Here is a 20,763-nt window from a genome sequence, read left to right on the forward strand (position 1 = left end):
CAATGTACAAGGTCTCTGTTTTACTGTCATGGGGTACTCTCGGAGAGTCTGGCAAGTTTATCAGGTTTGTTTCTGTTTTACTCCAGCCTAAGCGACTCTTTCAAACTGCTAGCTCTCTGTTCCCATTTATTTTCCCTCTCACTTGGACACTTAGGCTCGATTTCTTGCTGTTTAGCTTTCTTTCCTTTAACCGCTTTCTCCTTTCTTTCTTTTCTCCTTCCTCCTTCTTTTATACCATTTTCCCCACCTCCTTGTTACTCCTTTTCCCTCCGATACCTCTTTTCATATATTTTCCATTTCCTCTGTTTTTCCCTCCTTTTTAAAAATTTCCTCGCATATTTTCTCCTCATTTGTATCTCCACGGCTCTAATTTCTGTTTCTCACAATTAATACCCTTTCCTCCTCTCCTTTGCTCTTTTCCTTTTTGTCCATTTTTTTCATTCCTCCTAATGTTCCTATTCTGTGCCTTGTCTTCCCTCTTTTGACTCCCACTTCTCATCCCTCTCCCCATACCCTTTCCCACCCCTGTGGCACACACAGGAATGGTCACTCTTCCCCCTCCAGTACCATATACTCACCCTCATAAATCTCATTTCCATAAACATACTCCCTCACATACTCTCACATCCTCGCAGGCACTGGCACTTCCATGCTCTAAGAACCATCCACATTCAGACCCTCTCTCACTGTGTGAAAGGCATACTCTCCTTCTCTGTTCCACATTGTCACTTACACATGTGTACACACTGCCTCTCTCACTGGCTCTCACTCTGTCCTCTCTTTTTCTCTTTCTGTGTCTTCCTATCCCCTTTCTTCCCACCTTCCTCCCTCCTTCAGTCTTCAGTTTTTCTTCTTTTTCTCACTTTCCCTGTTTCCTTTCTTTCCCCTAAGCTTGAGCTCTGAGGTGGTTTGTCATTAATGAACATCCACACTCTGATTTTACCCCTAAGCAACACTGCAGAGTGGGAGTCCGGAAATATTTTACCTATGAAAATACAAATTGATGATCAGCAAAGCTTAGATCTAAACAAAGCTAAACGCCCTCATTCCTTCATTTCGTTCTCATCACCCTCCCTCTCCCCCTGCCACCCCACCTCACATTTCCCTGAAAGATCTTCTTTCTCTCCACTGGGTGGTAGTTGGTTTATAAGTGTGGATTGCACATCAGTGCACATGACATGTCTAAGTGAAAGAGTGGGAAATGTTTCTGTTTGAATCATGCAACATGTTTAAATTTAATGATGTGGGTGTGGTATATGACTTACAGCTTTTGGAACATGCCTATGAGTTCAAATTTGGAATACTGTCATAATTTTTATATTCACCAATACATATGTTTTTAATAATATGTGTTGTGAATACAAAATTTCAGTAAGTATATACAAAAGTAACTAATATCTTTGTTGTTACATATTTATAAAAACTTTTCATTGTTGGTAACAGTGATAAACTCTTTGTCACAGAGAGAATATAAATTAAGCCTGTATTTACTCTTTATGTTAAGTTTGTTTTAGCAGTTGGAACAACAGTGGTAAGGACAAAACACTATCTTCAGAGGTTGCAAACACCTATCATGGGAGCTGCAATATGTATGTTTGTAGCAAGCAACACATTGCTTATTTGTAGTGAGCATTACCATTTCCACCCTAAAGGATTCAAGAGACTGCTTTTCTTTCAACGATATATACTAGTATTTGGTTTCCCATACAAACAACAATTTAATAAATATTATGGTTAATTAAAATAGCTGGACCCACATTCTGCTTCCAGGACACCTATGTTTAGTTCACTCATTGCTTCCAACGGTGAAGCTTCCCTAGTATGTGGGGACCATATATTTCCAGTGTTGTTGGTTTGGTGCAGCCCTTGTTTATTTTGTGTGCTCTGTACCTCATCCATTTAGATCCTGTGTCCCACATTTTGTGATATTTAGGGAGCTTTTGACTTTTAAAGTTATTAAAAAGAACAGAGTCTCTGTGTCTTTTCACTAATGTTTCTAACAAATTAGGTTTTAGTTTTTAATAAACATTTTTTTTGTCATATGAAATAGAAATTTGATCTGCATTACATATTACTCAAAACAATTTGCTTATCGTAATTCTGAAATTCTCTAAGAAGTATCCAGCTGTTGAACTTCTTACATTGTCTGTACATTTTAAACTAATTTAACATATGTATTTATAAGAAATTATCTCTCCATTAGAAAATGTTAAATATTGGCAGTTATTTTTTCTTGACTCTTCTCTACAACTGGTAATTTCCTCTATTCATAGGCCAATACAGATAGAGCTTAGGACTATTTCGGTATAGGCAACTCAGGTGGTGTATTTTTTTAATCGAGTAATGTCACAGTCATATTTTGTTTTTTCGTTGTATACTTAAAACCATATCTGTTGTTATTCTCTAATTCATTAGAAAACAAAACAAAATTCTACCCTTCAAACATATGCCCCGTCCCATCAATGTACATGAATGAATTGCTCAAGAGAACACTTTACTGAATTACATGATATCATTCATCAAGCTTAGCACAATATATTCTATTTTTAATGTAACTTATTCCTCACAGTGTCTCTAATAAAAAGCAAATAGTGACATAACAGTTATCAAATAACTTTAAGTGCTAAAGGCCTTAAAGTGCAAACTTGCCAGTCAGTGACTCTGTTGCTTGTGGTTACTCTAATGAAACAGAAGTTTAAAGGTCAAATGATACATTTCTGTCTCCTAAGTGCCAGAATGTCTGTTTTTGAGAAGAAGATCATGACAAAAAAAACTTTCCTTAAGTGGAGTTATAATACCCGAGGGAAACTCATTCTGATATCTACTATGTCTATCATTTTGTAAATCATCTTTTCCGTTTAGCTTAAATACGGGATTTATGATGATATTCCACTTAATAATTTTAATATTTGTATCATTTTATCTTTGTCTTTTAGAGTTAGTGAAGCCATATATATGAAGTATCAAGATGTTCATTACTTTTAATAATGTTACCCAGTGCTAAATTTCTGAATGATTCACTTGAATTATTTGGACCTTCTTGATAAAGTATTTAATGATGCAGATATTCAATATAGTTACGTTTGATATTTCCTTTTTTTAAGCTTTGAATAAAATACATTGTAATTTGCTATAAACACAAGTTGTTCTCATTAACTTATTAAATATAGACTTCAATTGCTACTGCATTTAATATATACAGTATTTTGTTCTTAATCTAACTTGTTAATCTTGGATGGAGACATTAACTTTTTCTCCAGTCTTTAAGTTTCATTTTGTAGTACATGGAAGATCTGAGTTAATGTGTCATGGGGCTGATCTAGCAAAGAAGAGGAAATGCTAGAACTACATTGGTTATGCTTCAGAACCCAGCGTTTTTAGAACTGGAGAATTTAGGAGAATAGAACTCCGCTCTAGAACAATACATAAATTTCAGGAGACTTTAGAAAAATCATTTTGCAGTAACTTTAATATGAATCAGTTGCTTTACTCTTACTTTATTAACAAATACTGTTATATAAACATGTCAAAAATGTTTAATACTCCTTGGAGAAATACTATGAACATCCTCATTTACATTCTCCCAGTGCCTGCACATTTTTAAAACACGTGTCATTTTTAAGCTAATTTTTTTTCAATCTGTTTCTTATTCAGTCCTTCTATATGAAGTTTGTAGTTTTTTAGCTGCCTTTCGGATATCAATTCAAAATATCCTATTATCTGTTTGTCATGCTTTAATTGAAGAAAGGAAGAAAGATTCTTTCCTTAATTGTGATATCTTCTTATACCTTAGCAGAGTTGAACACAACTCTTGTCATTTTCATGCAATAGATTTGAATGGAAATTATATGATATCCTACTATGATATTGTAATACGAAAGAAGGCTTTTGCTTATTGCACACTTCTACATTATTGGAAGCCACAAAACTTTTACAAGTAAATTTATGAATGCATATGGCAAATATTTATAAGTGCTTATCCTATTTGTTCACTACATTTGCCTTTTGATTAGACTACATTAACTAGTTGCGATTTGAAATGTATGCTGTTAGTTACAATAAAATAAATGATTTCTGTATGAGAATACAGAATTAACAATAGCAGTAAAAATCAGTTATGCTGTACTTTAGGAATATTATTTGAGAGTCTCACATTTTCTGTTGAGTTATTTCTATACACTGATGCCTTATACATTCCAAATATACTGTTCAGCTTTACAGGTATTTTTAATTATGGACATTAAGGCACTATTTTAAAACCTATATGTTTATTAAATAGTATTATAAAATATTTTTTAAATCTTGAGTTTTTTTTTTTTAAAGAGGAGGGATAATAGATTATGAGAATAGTCCATCTGAAAAAATATGTTCTAGAATATGGAATAAATGCTCTGTGTTACCTATGTTGAATTGCAGAACTGTTCTGTTGGCAAGATATATTACCTTACACATTAGTAGACAACTATTTATTAATAAAAGAACAAGATAATATTTTTAATTTTCTAGATAAATTTATTTTGCCCAATCTTTTTAGTTCAGAAGAATTCAAAAGCCCATGTAGTTGTACAGAGCTTTGAACACAAGCATGTTAATGAACTACTTTTTAAAAATGGATTGGCTTTACAGTTAAATTGCTCCGTGGAATAAGTTTGTTCTGTAATGCCTGACTTCTGAAGAACTTACAGAAATGTTCACATCATGGTCTTTGTCATTTCTGGGCCTGATTGGCCACACCCGTCCTTTGCCCATCTACTCTTCTGTGCTATGGGAGTGGCGGGAGGTCGGTTGGTGGAGGTTGGAGCTAATCCTTTAAGCTACACTACCTCGTCTTCCATGCCAACTATCTTCAGGCTGTCATTAGCCAATGGAAAGTAGTTTATGGTGAAGGGACAATATCATGAAGTGAGGGGATAGGGCATTTCTCCCCTTTTTCATTGTTTTGGCCTGTGTATAGCACTGTATTCATCTTCTACTGGAACCTTTTTGGGGACATCCACCTGGTAACTAGCTCCTCTGTTTTTCTTCACTGCCTTATCCCTTTTTTCCTTCAACCCAGGAGGAGTAGTGGCCTCCTGATGTTACTAATCGCTGGCTTATCTTACCATCTTCTGTTTGGCTTCTCAGGTATTCCATCACCTTTAAAATACATTTCCTGCATTAAATTCTCTAATTTTAAATATCCAAAATGGTTTAAGTGTTGTTTGTAGAACTTTGACTGATACATAGTGAAAAGTGATAGTTTTTGTGATTTTAATTACATTTGATTGAGTGACTGCTTTGCCTGTGGCACCATAAGTGTTACTCACTAGCACTGCATGTAATAGTTTTTTAAGGAAACATGCATAGAGGTTAAACCATAACAGTATTGAGGCTTATTACAAAGAAAAAAGGCAAGTGCATTGGCTTTTTAATCCATATACAGATTATGTTAATAATAAACTGTATGAATAAATATTGAATTAATATAACATTTAATAAACAATTTCAGTAGGAAAATATATAACATTGCTACGTGTGGAAAATAAATTGAATTGATCAACATATATTGACGTGATTCAATAACAATGTTATGTTTTTTGACTGAGCCAAAAAAAACTAGGATTAAACCCTGCTAGTAGATATGTGATCAAAATGTTAAGACAATTCCTATAGTGTTGTCTATTGAATTCAAGAAAAATTAAAGGTCATTTCTTATATAGAATAACATCTGAGGTGATAATATATGTTTCTAGCTTTTATGAAGAATATGACCATGACAATATCCATAATTTAAGTATTTGACTATTGGAGGAATAAGTCTCTCAAACCAGTGGAATCTTTTGATTAAAAATCAGATCATTTTTCTGCCATATCTTGTTTCACAATTGTAGAAATTAAAACATAGACATCCCATAACTTACACTTTTTTTTTTTGACATGGAGTTTCACTCCATCCCATAAGCTGGAGTGAGGTGGCACAATCAAGAGTTTGCTGCAGCCTCTAAATCCTTGGGCTCGAGTGATCCTCCTGCCTTAGCCTTCGGCGTAGCTGGGACTACAGGTGCGTGCTAACATACCTGGATATTTTTTTTTAATTTTATTTTTAGAGATGGGGTCTTACTGTGTTGCCCAGACTGGTTTCGGACTCCTGGCCTCAAGCCATCCTTATACCTCAAGTAGCTGGAGTTATAGAGAAAGCCACTTCTCCCTCTTAACTGTATATCAGATGATGTGGTGAACTTCTCGCTTACGTGTGCAAAACACTTTCTAAAAGATACTTATGTGGGTGTCAGGTTCCTATATAAATAAGCAATTGTCATTGAGTTCTACTATTGGTACATTTTTCTGTAATTATTCAGGAAAAATTTTAATTTAAGACTATCATTAGTTAAATGACTCTCTCTCAGGGATGCTCTAGAGAGGATTTCTGAATTTGGAAGAAAGTTGAATTTCTTGGTATCATCCATTACATTTCTCTGGAAGCTTGCTGATAAAGATCGTCATGGGTACTTTCTACGCATATGAAAATAAAAAGTTTTTAGTGTTTTTTTTTCCCCCCCAGGAGCATCCTATTACCTGTCTTTTTGCTTTTCTAAAGAAAATGTTAAATTGGTTTACATTTTATTTTGTCATATGTTTCATGTGTTTCAAATTAACCAGTAGAAACAAAAACTTCCCATATAACTAGAGAGTAAAATCTCAGATTTTTCGACAAAGGAATAATTATTATCAAATTGTTTTAATTACTCTACTGTATCTATTACAAAAAAGTGGTATAACTCATGAAATATTTATGAAATTAAATAATAGAAATTTTGTGATATTTTGCAAAGATGTATTTTCTGTTTTTCTTTGCTATTTTAATTTTGATTAAAAAACACATGGGCTTTTAGTGGTAAAATGCTCTCATTCAACTATCCCTAGGGCCTTAGCACAGCAGCTTTCATGTTTCAGGCCAATAAACATTAATTTTTGAATTAATGTGTCAATGGAAGGGTAGGTGAAAAATGAATGTATTTAAGTGTTTTTTGTTATTATTGTTAAATCCACATATCAACAGTTCCTGCCTTAAATAATTCCTGCAGAAGTCTTGTGGTTTAAGAGATATACATTAGAAATATTCAGTGTCTTTAAGTTACAGGGCACAGTCTACTTTGAAGGAAATATACTTTTCGCTAAGGGTCTTATTAAAATATACTAAAATATAAGACATTTTACATAATAAAGGTAAAGTATTCTTTAACTTCTATTTTGTGTATATTTGCATATGTGTGTATATGTGCTATGTTAAGATTTCAAGTGTATTCTTAGTGTAGGTTTAAGCAGAAAAGTTTGAAATGCAATGAACTATTTGTAAGATTTTGAAATGTAGTTATACTTTTAAGGAGATCTCAGATTTTAAATTATATAGGAAGGATTTTGCCCTTGACAATTACAATCAGCAGATAACAGGAACAGTTCAAAATAGCAAAATGTCTATTGTGACCTCCTAACATTTATTTCTGTTTCTACCTCAACTTATGGAGCCTCCTCTTCCTTTCTCCTAAGGCTCTAATTAAATGAAATTAATAAAGATACAGATGTAGAAAGAATTTGCTATTGTTATGAATGAATAACTCAATTGTAAAAAGTAGCTACACGCCCCAAACCATAGCAGAAATTTTGTATCATTTTAACCCTCTCCCAGAGGTAGGTCAGCAGTACTTTATAAACCACAGTGTATTGATACTAGCTGATAGAATTTTAATGTGGTCATATGGCTTTGATTTATAATATTGAGGATGTTATCTATTGGTATAGTGGTTTCTAAGCCATATCAAGTTCTGAATCCTGACAGAGGACCTTTGATGCTCTTATAAGCATTCAGCTGGCATGGGTATTGGTCTCTTAATCACTTTCTCTAAGAAAAGGGGAATAGAGGAAAGGAAGGAGGAATTTGGCAGTGTTGCCAGCATTAAATGTTGCTCTTTTGAATAAAAGCCAATACATTGTACTTTCCAAGTAGCTGGTAATTTACTCAATTTAAGGAAGATGCTTATAATCCTTCTCAGTCCGGAACACAGTTGTTCTTTACTGCATTTTTCTACATCATTCAGGCATAGGTCCAGTGCACATGCTACATGATAGAGTTTGTGTGTGTATTAGTGTGTATTTAAAGCTGTGATTACTGCCATAACGTATTTAAAAGTTTTAGATGACTTAGAGGGCCATATTTAAAAGGTGTGTTCTGTTGTCTTCAGAAACCTCTTTCTTTTCATGCAACTGTTAAATTTAGAGGTATTAATTTATTTAAGAGATATTGTGAATATAAGAGCTGTAATCAGAAGATATTTTATATATTTTCTTTAATAGCATTTCATCCTATTATATCAGGGTATCTAATAAATCAAAGAGATCATAAAGTTTTTCTAATTTTATAAATAGAATATTTATTACTGGACAATATATGTAGATACATAGTAGTATTTGATTTGTAAGTATTTTTCAAATAAATAATTTGGTAATTTATCAGTTGAATAGCAAGTGGCATGTATACTACTTAGCATAGTGCTTGGTAGATTATTAGCATTTAAAACTCGAATATTGAGTGAAGGGAGAGGAGAAGGGAAGGAAGGGAAGAGAAAGAAAGGGAGGGAAGAAAGTAATTTAAGCTGTATTAGTGACTTATCATCAAATTACTTTAAACTTTAGATCACTTGGGATAACATAGAATTAAGCCCAGAAATTGCATTATATGGAACTACAATAAGAGACAGCATATTTAATTTCATATAAGTTATCAAATAACTGAAAGAATTACAAACCTATAACCTTCTGCATTATTAGTCTGTTTTCATGCTACTGATAAAGATATATACAAGACTGGAAAGAAAAAGAGGTTTAATTGGACCTACAGCTCCACATGGCTAGGGTGGCCACAAAATCATGATGGGAGCCAAAAAGCACTTCTTACATGGTGGCAACAAGAGAAAATGAGGAATAAGCAAAAGCAGAAGTCCCTGATAAACCGATCAGATCTCCTGAGACATATTCACTATCATGAGAATAGCATGGGAAAGACTGCTCCCCCATCCCGTTTCAATTACCTCCCCTGGGTCCATCCCACAACACGTGGGAATTTTGGGAGATACAATTCAAGTTGAGATTTGGGTGGGGGCACAGCCCAACCGTATCACCTTTCCATGATTAAGTGATATACACTGTATATATTGAAGTTTGAAAATTATATTTTTCATTCAAGTGTATGTCTTCTTGTTACTAGTCTATATTTATTTTAGAACATAGATAGTAGCCCTATACCTTGGCCAGCAATTGGGTCAGGGGCTATTTTTTGAAATATATTCACAAAAGAAAATTATATATACAGTAAATGCTTATTTAATATTGTTGATAAGTTTTTGGAAACTGACTGAAGCAAAATGACATATAATGAGAACAAATTTTCTTCCCTCATCAATGTTGTAATGAATCAACATGGAACAAAACGATGTTTTTCAATTACCCACTGTACACTGTTTCACCTAAAGTCACAACTTCCAAGAATCTATTCACATAGTTGGGGGATTATAATAAATCTTTGAAAAATATTCTGCATCTCTTTCTTGATCTTATGCTTTTTATCATTTTTGTTCATAAATTGTTAGTAACTAGATGTGAAGTTACTTTTGCTTATTTGCAAAGTTTATTGTCTATCATGATTGCTTAGTTTTATTGAAATTGTTCATGCTTTGAGACACCAAAAATGTAAGTGAGTATAGCTTGAGTTCTTGCTTCTCTACTTTTACTGATTCTGTGACCTTAAACAAAAACCTTGCTTCTACAACAGAACTACACGGATTAAATGAGATGTTGCATGTAAAATGCTAACAGTACATAACACATAGTAAGTACTAAAAGTACATTAGCTAATAATTTTATGCTGCTTTTTCTCTCCTAATCTCCCTTTGAAATCTATTGGCAGTTGGCCCCACACCTGGAAGTAGAAATGCACTAAAAATGTTTTAGCTGTTAGGGTGCAGACCCAGAGCCCTCAAAAGAAGTGGAACCACAAATTTTATGCTCAACAGACTGGTGGTGATTTGATTTGCTTACCAGAAATGAGAGAGCACTGTAATTGGGTGGTAACATGAAACATTGAGGACATCAGTGAGAAATGGAAAGAAACAGAAAAGAAGAAGTAAGAGTAATTAGAAATATGTAATGGCAGTGAAAGAGGATGAAGATTAACATTTGTGACAGAGTTTAAAATGGAAAATGGGACAATTAGTGATAACATTGGAATAGTTGATAAGAGGACAAGCAGTAAAAAATAGCAAACTCTGGATTATGGATAATGTAGCAAATAATTATTAAGGATTAAATAATGTGTTTATGGTTCCTTGAGGCATCTGTATGTTATGCTGAAAGCAATGTAGTTCAGAAGCGGTAGGTATGGGCAAGAACTTTCCCTATACATTGCCATTGTAGCCATAGGCAATATACTGAATAAAATCGCAGAATTATGTATGAATGCTTGCTCTAATTCTACATACTTGCAAAAAGCATAGCAGAGTGTTTTACAGCCATGATGATGAAACCATCATCAATATTATGATTCAGATTCAATTCACAGTCCCAGAACATCTACCATATGACATACATTCACAACTATGTACAATAAGGTATTGCCTTCCCAGTCTTATAGCCAAGTAGATTGGCAAGGGAAGATAACTTGACCCAGGTGGAACACTTAGGAAGTGTGTAAGCCAGAATTCAAATCCAGGTCCTTTATCCCAAGCCCAGTGCCTTTCTCGTTATCTTGTACCTCTTAGATCAAAACAATTGATAAATTTATTGGCTATTCAGTTACTAAGCATTTACTGAATACCAACCGCCTTTTAGCTGCTAAGTCTACAGTGATTAAAAATGTCAAGGAGGTATGTTCTATATTTGAGGAAGATGTGAAATTGTTTAAATGAGGCTACATATTTGGCATATGTATTAAATGTATATGCTATATGTTAAATATATATGCATATATATTAAATGGTCACATGCATTTACTAGATAGGAAAATTATGAATTTTAAAAACTATAGATATTCTGAAAAAAAAAACTCTAGTCCAAAAATGATTCCATCCCTAATGATTACAAGCTATTGATAACATAATAGAAAAATAGCTATTGGACATCACTTATAGTTAGGTATTACATGTTGGTCACTGCAATGAATCCTCACAACAAACTCTACTTTTTCTGCTTTCCAAATGGAGAACCAACCTCATAGAAGTTGAGTAATTTTCTGAACTTTATTATGGCTATTAATGCATAACCAGGATTTGATTCTAGGCCTGTGTGTCTCAAAAGCTCATGCTCATTTCCTTTCAAAACCACAATATTTCTTGAAGGTTTCTCTAGTCCTTAAAATAAATGAAAATCAGTAGTTCCTTGTTATAGTATTCCAAGTCCCTAATTTAATTATCTGAATGCCTATTCTGATATAAACCTGAACAGCTGAATCACCTTGATTCACTCCTTTGAAAGGCATTAGGCAGCCAATAATTTTAAGCACCGTTATTTCCCAAGATAGGAAGATCTAAAGATTCAGAGACCTATAAAAGCCCCTGGTACTCCAATTTCAATAACGTCAGCAGTAAGGTATAGAGTCTTATGTTTAATCGCCATCAATGAATAAAATCAAACATATTAGATATTTTGCCTTTTTCCGCTGCTGGTAGAACTAGTTTATATAGTTTATAGCCTAATTGATTGAAAACTTGTTTGTATACAGTAGTATATAATTTAAGAATCTTTTAAAATGTGCTTATATATCCATCTTCTAGAGACTTGACATGTATACTCAAGAGAAGTGTAAAATTTCATGATGGCTGTGGCTGCTTTGCATATCCAGAGCTTTTCCAGTAAAGTACTGTTTTTGTCTCACATTGTTAAAAATTACTTTCAAACCTTTATAACCCAGTTCTAGCTCCTTCTTTGCATTCCTACACCCTTCCATTTTATATTGTTTATTCTATCAATTTTATATTACAGTCTGTTATCTAATTCGGCTCTACACAAGACTGTAACAGTCAACAGCATTGATTTATATTATTTAAAATTCATAATCATGTATATTGCTATTTGTATGAATATGTTTACTAAATTCTAGAATCGTTGAATTGATTTTTAGTCTTTCTTTCTTTGGAGATTTATTTTATATTTTTTCATTCATTGTGTAGTTTTTTCCATAGGCACCGTGTTATTTCAGGAGTTCATTCACCTAATTTCGGCATTAATGCATCGAGTCTCTGTAGTATGCTATGCACTTTTTGTGAGTTTTAGATCCAATGATGATAAGATATAAGTTCCCATCTATTGAATTTATGTTGTAATTCAGTCTGTATTCTTAAACACTGTTGTGTGTTATAAAGAAGTTAAGTGTGGATCTGTACTTCACTAACCCTTAGCTCAGTGGCCATAGTAAGTTATTTGGTTTTTTTGAGACTCAAGTTTTCTTGTCTGTAAAATGGAAATACTGAGAGCGACTTCCATGCGTATTGTGAACACTGTAATAATATATGTGAATGTCCCTAGAGCAGTGTCAGACACAGTTCATGTTCTTTAATTATTAATTTTCTTTCTTATGCTGCCTTCCTCCTCTTCCTTTAATATAGCTATAATTTATGGCCAGAACAACCTAGTTAAATAAATTTTTATATGTTATATTGTACTTGGTGTATTCTGTTTGCTCTCTGATAACTTCTGAGGTTTACCTATTTTTAATTCAAGGCAGCTTTCTGATACTGTGAAGAGTAGAGGAAGTCTGAAGGTATGATGACCATCTCACGCATACTGTTTCTACTTCTTGGAGTTATTTTTTCTTCATCTGAGATAATTTTTCTTCATACTGTTTTCCCTGTGATGCTTTTATACATGGATTTTCCTCTAAATTTATCATCAGTTTTTGACATATTCTCAGAGTTCATAAAGGGTTTATCTTCATTATTTCTTTTGTTAGCATCATATTCTTCTTACCTTCATTATGTGTTTCTGCAATAAACTTGTATTTTCTTTTTTCTTAGTTGAAGTGATATGTGTAAGGGACATCTGATGCTATATTTTACCAGCAAAGCAAACCATATTTTTAATTGTTTTGCAAATAATTCTTCATTGAAGTAGCATTTTTATACTTCTCTGATTTTATTTTATGAACTATTTCGACATGTCTACTCCCAGTGGAATGAATGACACTTCTCTCTAGCAATTTCAATAATTGATGAGTTGATTTTCTGAATTTTCTTATGGCATTCAGAAATTCTGTTCATGTTTGATACATGTAACTAGTTTCTTGCAAACAATATCTGGACATTTCTATATTCAGCTTTAAGTAAGACACAATGCATATAATGTTAATATGGGAAAATCACTAAAATGTAAATTCTTGATAATTTTTTTCGCATTAAAATTCCTGTTCATCCTCCTTCTCCTATGTAAGAATATACTATTCTTGCTGTTTTGAATTTCTCATAAAACTTTTTAATAGCTTATCATTTTCCTACTTATAGTTACCCAGGCATATGTATATAAGATGGGGTTCTTGAAAATAGTGGCATAATTCTATGAATTGTTTAAAAAATTGGATCAGGAAACTGATTCCGATTGGCTACCTCACTGTAAAGTGGGTTAATGATAGTGTCTAACCTATAGGTTCTAAGATTTTAAATGAGATAAATTTTGGAAGTTCCTGAACATCATGCCTGGTATAAAGCAAACAAATGTTGCTAGTATGATTTTTATAAATATCAACAGTAAACCTTCATAGATATTATAGGGAATTAGCTGAGAGCAACCAATATCAAGGTTTTTTGATAACATGATTACTACTTTGCCCTCTAGTATGCTTTAGGGACTTATTAATTATTCTTTATTTCAGATAGGACCTTTTGCTATTGCCGTCTCTTGTGTGGGGCATTCTCCTTCTCATCAATTGATTTTCCAAAAAAGGAGATTTAGTAACTTTCAAGTTCTATTCTCTAAATTTAGCTCAATGGCATTTTTTTTCCCTCATTCCCACACACATTTCTGAATGTATTTGCCTAGTGAATTTATTTACCTTGCATTTAATACAGGATTTGACAAAATGCGTGTGGTGAGTATAAAGAAGTTCTTTTATTGTATTTTAGTTATTTATATGCATGTTTTATAAAAGACTTCTACCTAGCTATAGACCTGGTGAAGAAAGAACTGTTACCTTAATTGCCTTTGTATCACTGAAGGCTTTGAACAGGCATAATGGTTAGAAAACTATTTGTAAAAATAAATGAATGGTCTATAAAAAACTTGTTTCTCTCAGTAGAATCTTTTACATGCTTAGTTTAACACAGTGTATGTACTTCTGGTACATATGCATTTTTAATTTATTAAGTTATTAAAGTTTGCTATTAGTTAACATAGTTTATATAAATCCCATTTGAAATATTTGTTAAGGTAAATATGTATTGGCATTTCCAGTTCTTAGAGTTCATTACAATGTTATGTCAATTATTCACCAGAAGTTTTGTGCAGCCAAGGGCACACTTTTCTGTAAATATCATTGTCATGTTCCCAGAAAATGTTAATACCAATAACATTATAATGATATAATAATATGGACGGGAAATAGTCTCACAAAAGATGATCTTAGGAGTTTAGTAAGGTACTATTTTTAAAAATGTAATACTACCTCAAAGTAAGATTATTTTTGGAATTTTATTTAATAAAATCACTTGAATTCTAGAATGCATGCTGTAGTATTTTTTTGAATCGTGGATTATAAAATATAGGATGTCATAACTAAGGAAGAAGAATTAAGTCCTTCCTAATAGGACTAATTAAATAAACTTCAGATTTGGAAAATTATTTTGAATATTCTGTTTGATAATGATGGCAATCCTATGATTTGTATAGACCGTTATGAAAATTATTTCTAAAATTTATAAATATAGGAAGCTCACTGAAGATTTTTAAAATATCTTTTAAGTTCTTAGTAGGTATATTTAATACTACATGTCTTAGATATTTCAGAAACAAATAATTCTTAGTTTGGTTTTAAAGGTAAAAACTTTTAGTTTCTGGTTCCTACAGGGTATATTACCATTTAGTGGGGCATTCGATAAGTAGTTTATTGATTGAATATATTTCATTTCTTTGAAAGCTTAAAATATACTTAACCACTGATTTGTTATTCTGGAGTAAATAAGTTACATACTTTAGGTTCAAATTAATTCTTAGTTGTTAAATTGGGTGTTTACATTTCAGTTATTTTTCTTTAAGAAAAAATGTAAAAGGAAATTTGATATTCTCAAAGATTAATGGAAATATTGAAACTGATTGACCTTAGTATTACAAAATTAATTAAAGTTAAAGGCTAACAAAACTATCTTCTTAACGAAAGAGTCAATTATCTATTTTAAATGATTTTCATTTGGCATCATCAGATAGGTTAGTAGTTAAACAGGCAAACAGCTATCATTAGTCATGCATAATTAAAACAAAAACATTGTCCAAGAGTTTAGAATAAGTGTAGGCTAGAGAAAAAAAATCTGTTATGTAAGGTATATAGAAATTAGTAGTGTGGTATATTCAACTTTGATTAATTAGAAAATGTTAAATTATTTGCAACTACTGAACTATTTTATGAAGAAATGACAGTTGAATAAATAACCTAAAACTTATTCAACACAGTAGTTTATAATAATTGTAAAGTTATTACATTAACATAATCTTCAAAAAAAACCAAAGACATATAAAATAATTTCTTATTAATGTGTGTTTAATCTTTAGGAAAATTAAACTCTGGTACTTTTTTTAGATTTCTCTTTATGTTCAAAATGATAGTTTTTTAAGAAGAAATCAAGTATTATCATTTTAAATGAAGATTATCTTATCACTGAGAAAGTCTATTAAATTTTAAATGTTTATAGGTGTTAGTAGAGGCTGTATTTTCTGTCATTAGAAGTAGTTGATCCCACTGAGGTGGGCGGATCACAAGGTCAAGAGATCAAGACCATCCTGGCCAACATGGGGAAACGCCGTCTCTACTAAAAATACCAAACTTAGCTAGGTGTGGTGTTGCGCACCTCACCTTGGGAGGCTGAGAAAGGAGAATAGCTTGAACTCCGGAGGCGGAGGTTGCAGTGAGCCTAAATTGTGCCACTGCACCTCAACGAGGCGACAGAATAAGAATCTGTCCCTATCCCCCCAAAAAAGAGTAATTGATTTATTCAAATTTCATAAAATATTTTAAAAGTTTTTAAGAATTAAAATACTACTCTGAAGTTATTTAGTTTCCATATATATGTTATTTTAATTTGGATAACAAGTAATAAAAGATTGTAGCATAAGAGATATCAAAAAATAAATATGACTTAATTGTTGAAAATATAATTATCATAATGACTATATATTTAAAACTTTAATTTAGAATGTCTAGCTATTTTATGGGACTAAATCATCCCATTAAAATAGCATCAAGATATAATTGTAAATATTTATTATAAATTTTAAATTAAAATTTAAATATATTTCATACCTTTGAAATAATATTTGTCTCTTAAAATGTTGTATTGTTTGTATGTTTTCTTACTTAAATAACATAACATCTTTATTAGGGAAGCAGAACAAGTGTTAAAATTCCAATTTTAAAAATGAACAAACACAGGCTTAGATGTTTAAAGACTTTTTTTGTTATGAATAATGCATGTCTTGTAAATATCAAAGCTTGGACTGGAACTTAGTCTAATTTCTTGTTCTGTATACTTGTCTTCATATTAATGGTTACACAGACATAAACTACTCAGAGTTACAGATTTTATTTGATTTTCAATGGACTCCAGAACAGCTTTTGATTTTATTTTAGCTTCCATATTGAATATACCTGTCATAGTTAGTGATACCTCTAATATCCAAAGAACACAGTTTCTCATTTTGTGCTCCATTCCCCATCACACTTTACTCTTTCTAGTGAATATATGTGTTACATAAACAATGGAAACATCTAAGAGGAAGTGAATCTACATAAGGATAAGAAAATTAGGGAAAGGGTGATATATTGAAAATTACTAAATATTTTCCCATCGCTATACCATCACCCTTATCTTTTTTCATTGTCATTTTTTAAATTCCTTTTTGCTTATCACTTCACTTATTTGGGGGTTTAGAAGGTGATGAAGATATTTTTTTTTCTTTTTTGCCAAAAGATATGCCTACATAGCAGTAATTCAAAAAAGTTAGAACAGAGACTACTGTTCAAGTATAGATAACTTTACCTTCTGCAAATTCTCTGTTTTGTTTTGACTGACTACATTTATCACAAGTTTTAAGAAAGATTTTTAGATCACTTTTATTAAGCATGTATTTAACTTCAACAGCAGATTTTATTCACTTTAGAGAGCTAAAACATCCAACTTGCATAGGCAATTTCAAAGAATGAAGAAATAGATCACTTTGATCACTCTTGAGGGTCATTTCTCCAAATAGTATTTTTTGGGGACTGCTAATGGGGATGCTAATCCATCTATGTGATGTTAATAAAAATGTTTTAAGAAACTTTTTCAGCTGACTTATATATAATCAGCACTCTTTATTTTCTAAAAAATCTGATACCTACAGCATATATGTAAACTTCTCTTTAATATGACTATAAACTTTTTTTCTCAATTGCCTTTTCATCTTAACAGGGTCAGGTAAATATGAATGTGTTGAGAAAGACTTTTGTTCCTACAAAAACAAAGTTGAATTCTTTGAAAATGCTAGATAAAGGTAATTGTTAAAAATAACGATTTTTAAAATAATATTTAAGTATATGTAGATGGGGTAACAAAAATTTGAAGGAAAATTATTAAAACCTAGATGACTTCTACACTGGGGCTGCTTCACAAAGGTTTAAATTGTCATTCCTCTTTAAAGAACAGGAAATTGAAAATAGGGTCATCTTAATGGAAACAGTATGTGATAGAAGAAGGGTAGAAATTTAGTCCCTTTGTTACTTGCTAACAGAACATGTTGACCTGATGTTCTAAGACTAGTACATAAATATGCATATATATATTTTAAGTAAAAATAAAATATTTATGGTATCCACATAATAAAGTACTTTTTGATTAACTGATCAACATTATCTTCATACATCTGTTTTTTATGAGATTGCCTTAAAAACATTGTATGCTGTTGGAAATAATTTTAGAAGACAAATACCTTCAAATAATGTACCACTAATTAAGTATATATGTACCTTTATTGCACATCCATGGAGAGAAATGGATAAGTGATATTTTGGTAATTATAAACATCTTTGCCCTTTGAGTGGAGGAGATAATGATTTATTCATTGATACAACTAATAGTGCTTGAGCATTTAGCCTGTGAGAGTATTCTATTAGATGACTGGGATCCCCTAGGAAAAACAAAAATGAAAAATCTCTTGCCCTCAAAAAGCTTATTATATATGTCAGGCAAACAAATGGAAACAGGAAAACCAAACAGTCACAGAAGAAAATAAGAGTTTTAAATAAGGGCAAAGGTAATGAACTCTGTGTATTCTTCTCCTGTTGTGTTCCAATTGGATTTCTTTTGTGACTATAAAGGAAACCACTGCTATTTGAGCTTTCACTTCAGGAGAAAGCTTCCAGAACTCAGGCAGGGCACAGCCTCATCTCCCAATCTACCCCCTTTACAGAAATCATTATTTCTACGTATAGTATTGCACTTCACTTTCCCAACCCTATGTAGATAAGGGAAATACCATTCCGGCTTTGTTGCCACTCACGATTGAGTGTAAAAGGTACTTTCTCAGCAAGCATGCCCTGCCACTCAAGTATCCAATCTAGGATAGCTTCCCAGACAAATGTTAAGATGCCCATTATCCCCCATATGATGTGCTCTTTCATGATACTGTGTTTATTGTCTTTCTACCATTCTTTGTTTAACAAATAGATTTGGGGGTACAAGTGCAGTTTTGTTACATAGAGATATTGTGTAATGGTGAAGTCTGGACATTTAGTGTATACATCATCCAAATAAGGTACATTGTACCCAACAGGTAATTTTTTATTCCTCACTCTGCTCCTACCCTTATGCCTTTTGAGATCTCCAGTGTCTGTCATTTCCCTCTGTATGTTCATGTTACATATCGTTCAGCTGCCACTTCTAAGTGAGAACATGTGGTATTTAACTTTCTGTTTCTGAATTACTTCACTTAGAATGATAGCCTCCAGTTTCATCTATGTTGCTGTAAAGGCGTGATTTTATTATTTTTATGACTGAGTAGTATTCAACTACTTCTGTGTAAGAACATGGATCTTGCATGCTTTATGCCAAGACTTGCCAAAGTGGTGCCTGACCCCACAGTTGGTTCTCAGTGAAATTTTGTTCACAGAAAAAAAAGTTTTAGAATTTTTTTTAACTTACAGAATTTAAATATTGAATATGACAATGCTAAATATACATTTTGGCAAATCATAACAAATATATAGTTTGAATAAAACCATTTTGGATTTTTATCTGTGAAGTAACTCTTTAAACAAGTGTTCTGCATAAAAAAGTTTGAGAAACATTCTTATATATTCATTAGAAGATTTGCCTATTAAATTTCTATTTTAAAATGTGAGGGACTTGAAAATACAATACATTATGCTAGGTGATAAAACAACAATATTGGACTCCAAATTGGCTATGAAATTAAGTGACAATAAATGTAAATATGTTAAAGGATAGTAAAAAAACTATATATTTTTATGGTCCCATCATTCATAGTACCAACTTAATGTCAGCTTATTCTATGGCCATCTATTTAGGCTAATATGTATATATATATATATATATATATATACACACACACACACACAAACACATATATATGTATATATATATGGCTCAAATATATATACATATAAATATACACATTTATATATTTTATTGCACTTTAGGTTCTGTGGTACATGTGCAGAACATGAAGGATTGTTGCATAGGTACATACATTGCAACGTGGATTGCTGCATCAATTGCTCTGTCACCTATATCTGGCATTTATCCCCATGTTATCCCTCCCCAACCTCCCTATCCCCCACTGTCCCTCCCCTATTCTCCCACAACAGACTGCAGTGTGTGATGCTCCCCTCACTGTATCCATGTGTTCTTATTGTTCAGCACCCGCCTATGAGTGAGAGCATGCAGTGTTTGATTTTGTTTTATGTCAGTTTGCTGAGAATGACAGATTCCATATTCATGAGTGTCCCTACAAAGTACACAAACTCGTTTTTTATGGCTACATAGTATTCCATGGTGTATATGTGCCACATTTTCCTTGTCCAGTCTATCATCGATGGGCATTTGGGTTGGTTTCAGGTCTTTGCTACTGTAAACAGTGCCACAATGAACATACATGTGCATGTGTCTTTATAATATAATGATTTATAATCCTTTGGATATATATCCAATAATGGGATTGCTGGCTCAAATGGAATTTCTATTTCTAGGTCCTTGAGGAAGTGCCACACTGTCTTGCACAACGGCTGAACTAATTTACACTCCCACCAATAGTGTAAAAGTGTTCCTATTTCTCCACATCCTCTCCAGCATCTGTTGTCTCCTGATTTTTAGTGATCGCCATTGTAACTGTCGTGAGATGGTATGTCAATGTGGTTTTCATTTGCATTTCTCTAATGACCAGTGATGATGGGCATTTCTTCATATGTTTCTTGGCCTCATAAATGTCTTCTTTTGAAAACTGTCTGTTCATATCGTTCACCCACTTTTGAATGTTTTTTTT

The 20,763-nt window shown here is 32.4% G+C and overlaps 1 protein-coding gene across 1 annotated transcript in view; it reads left to right on the forward strand.

Annotated features, from left to right (window-relative positions):
- Window positions 1-20,763, forward strand: part of NEGR1 (neuronal growth regulator 1) — a 909,650-nt gene that overhangs the window by 894 nt on the left and 887,993 nt on the right. The window lies entirely within an intron of this gene.

The sequence above is a fragment of the Cebus imitator genome, unplaced genomic scaffold (genome assembly GCF_001604975.1).
Source record: "Cebus imitator isolate Cc_AM_T3 unplaced genomic scaffold, Cebus_imitator-1.0 Scaffold3, whole genome shotgun sequence".
Taxonomy (NCBI): domain Eukaryota; kingdom Metazoa; phylum Chordata; class Mammalia; order Primates; family Cebidae; genus Cebus; species Cebus imitator.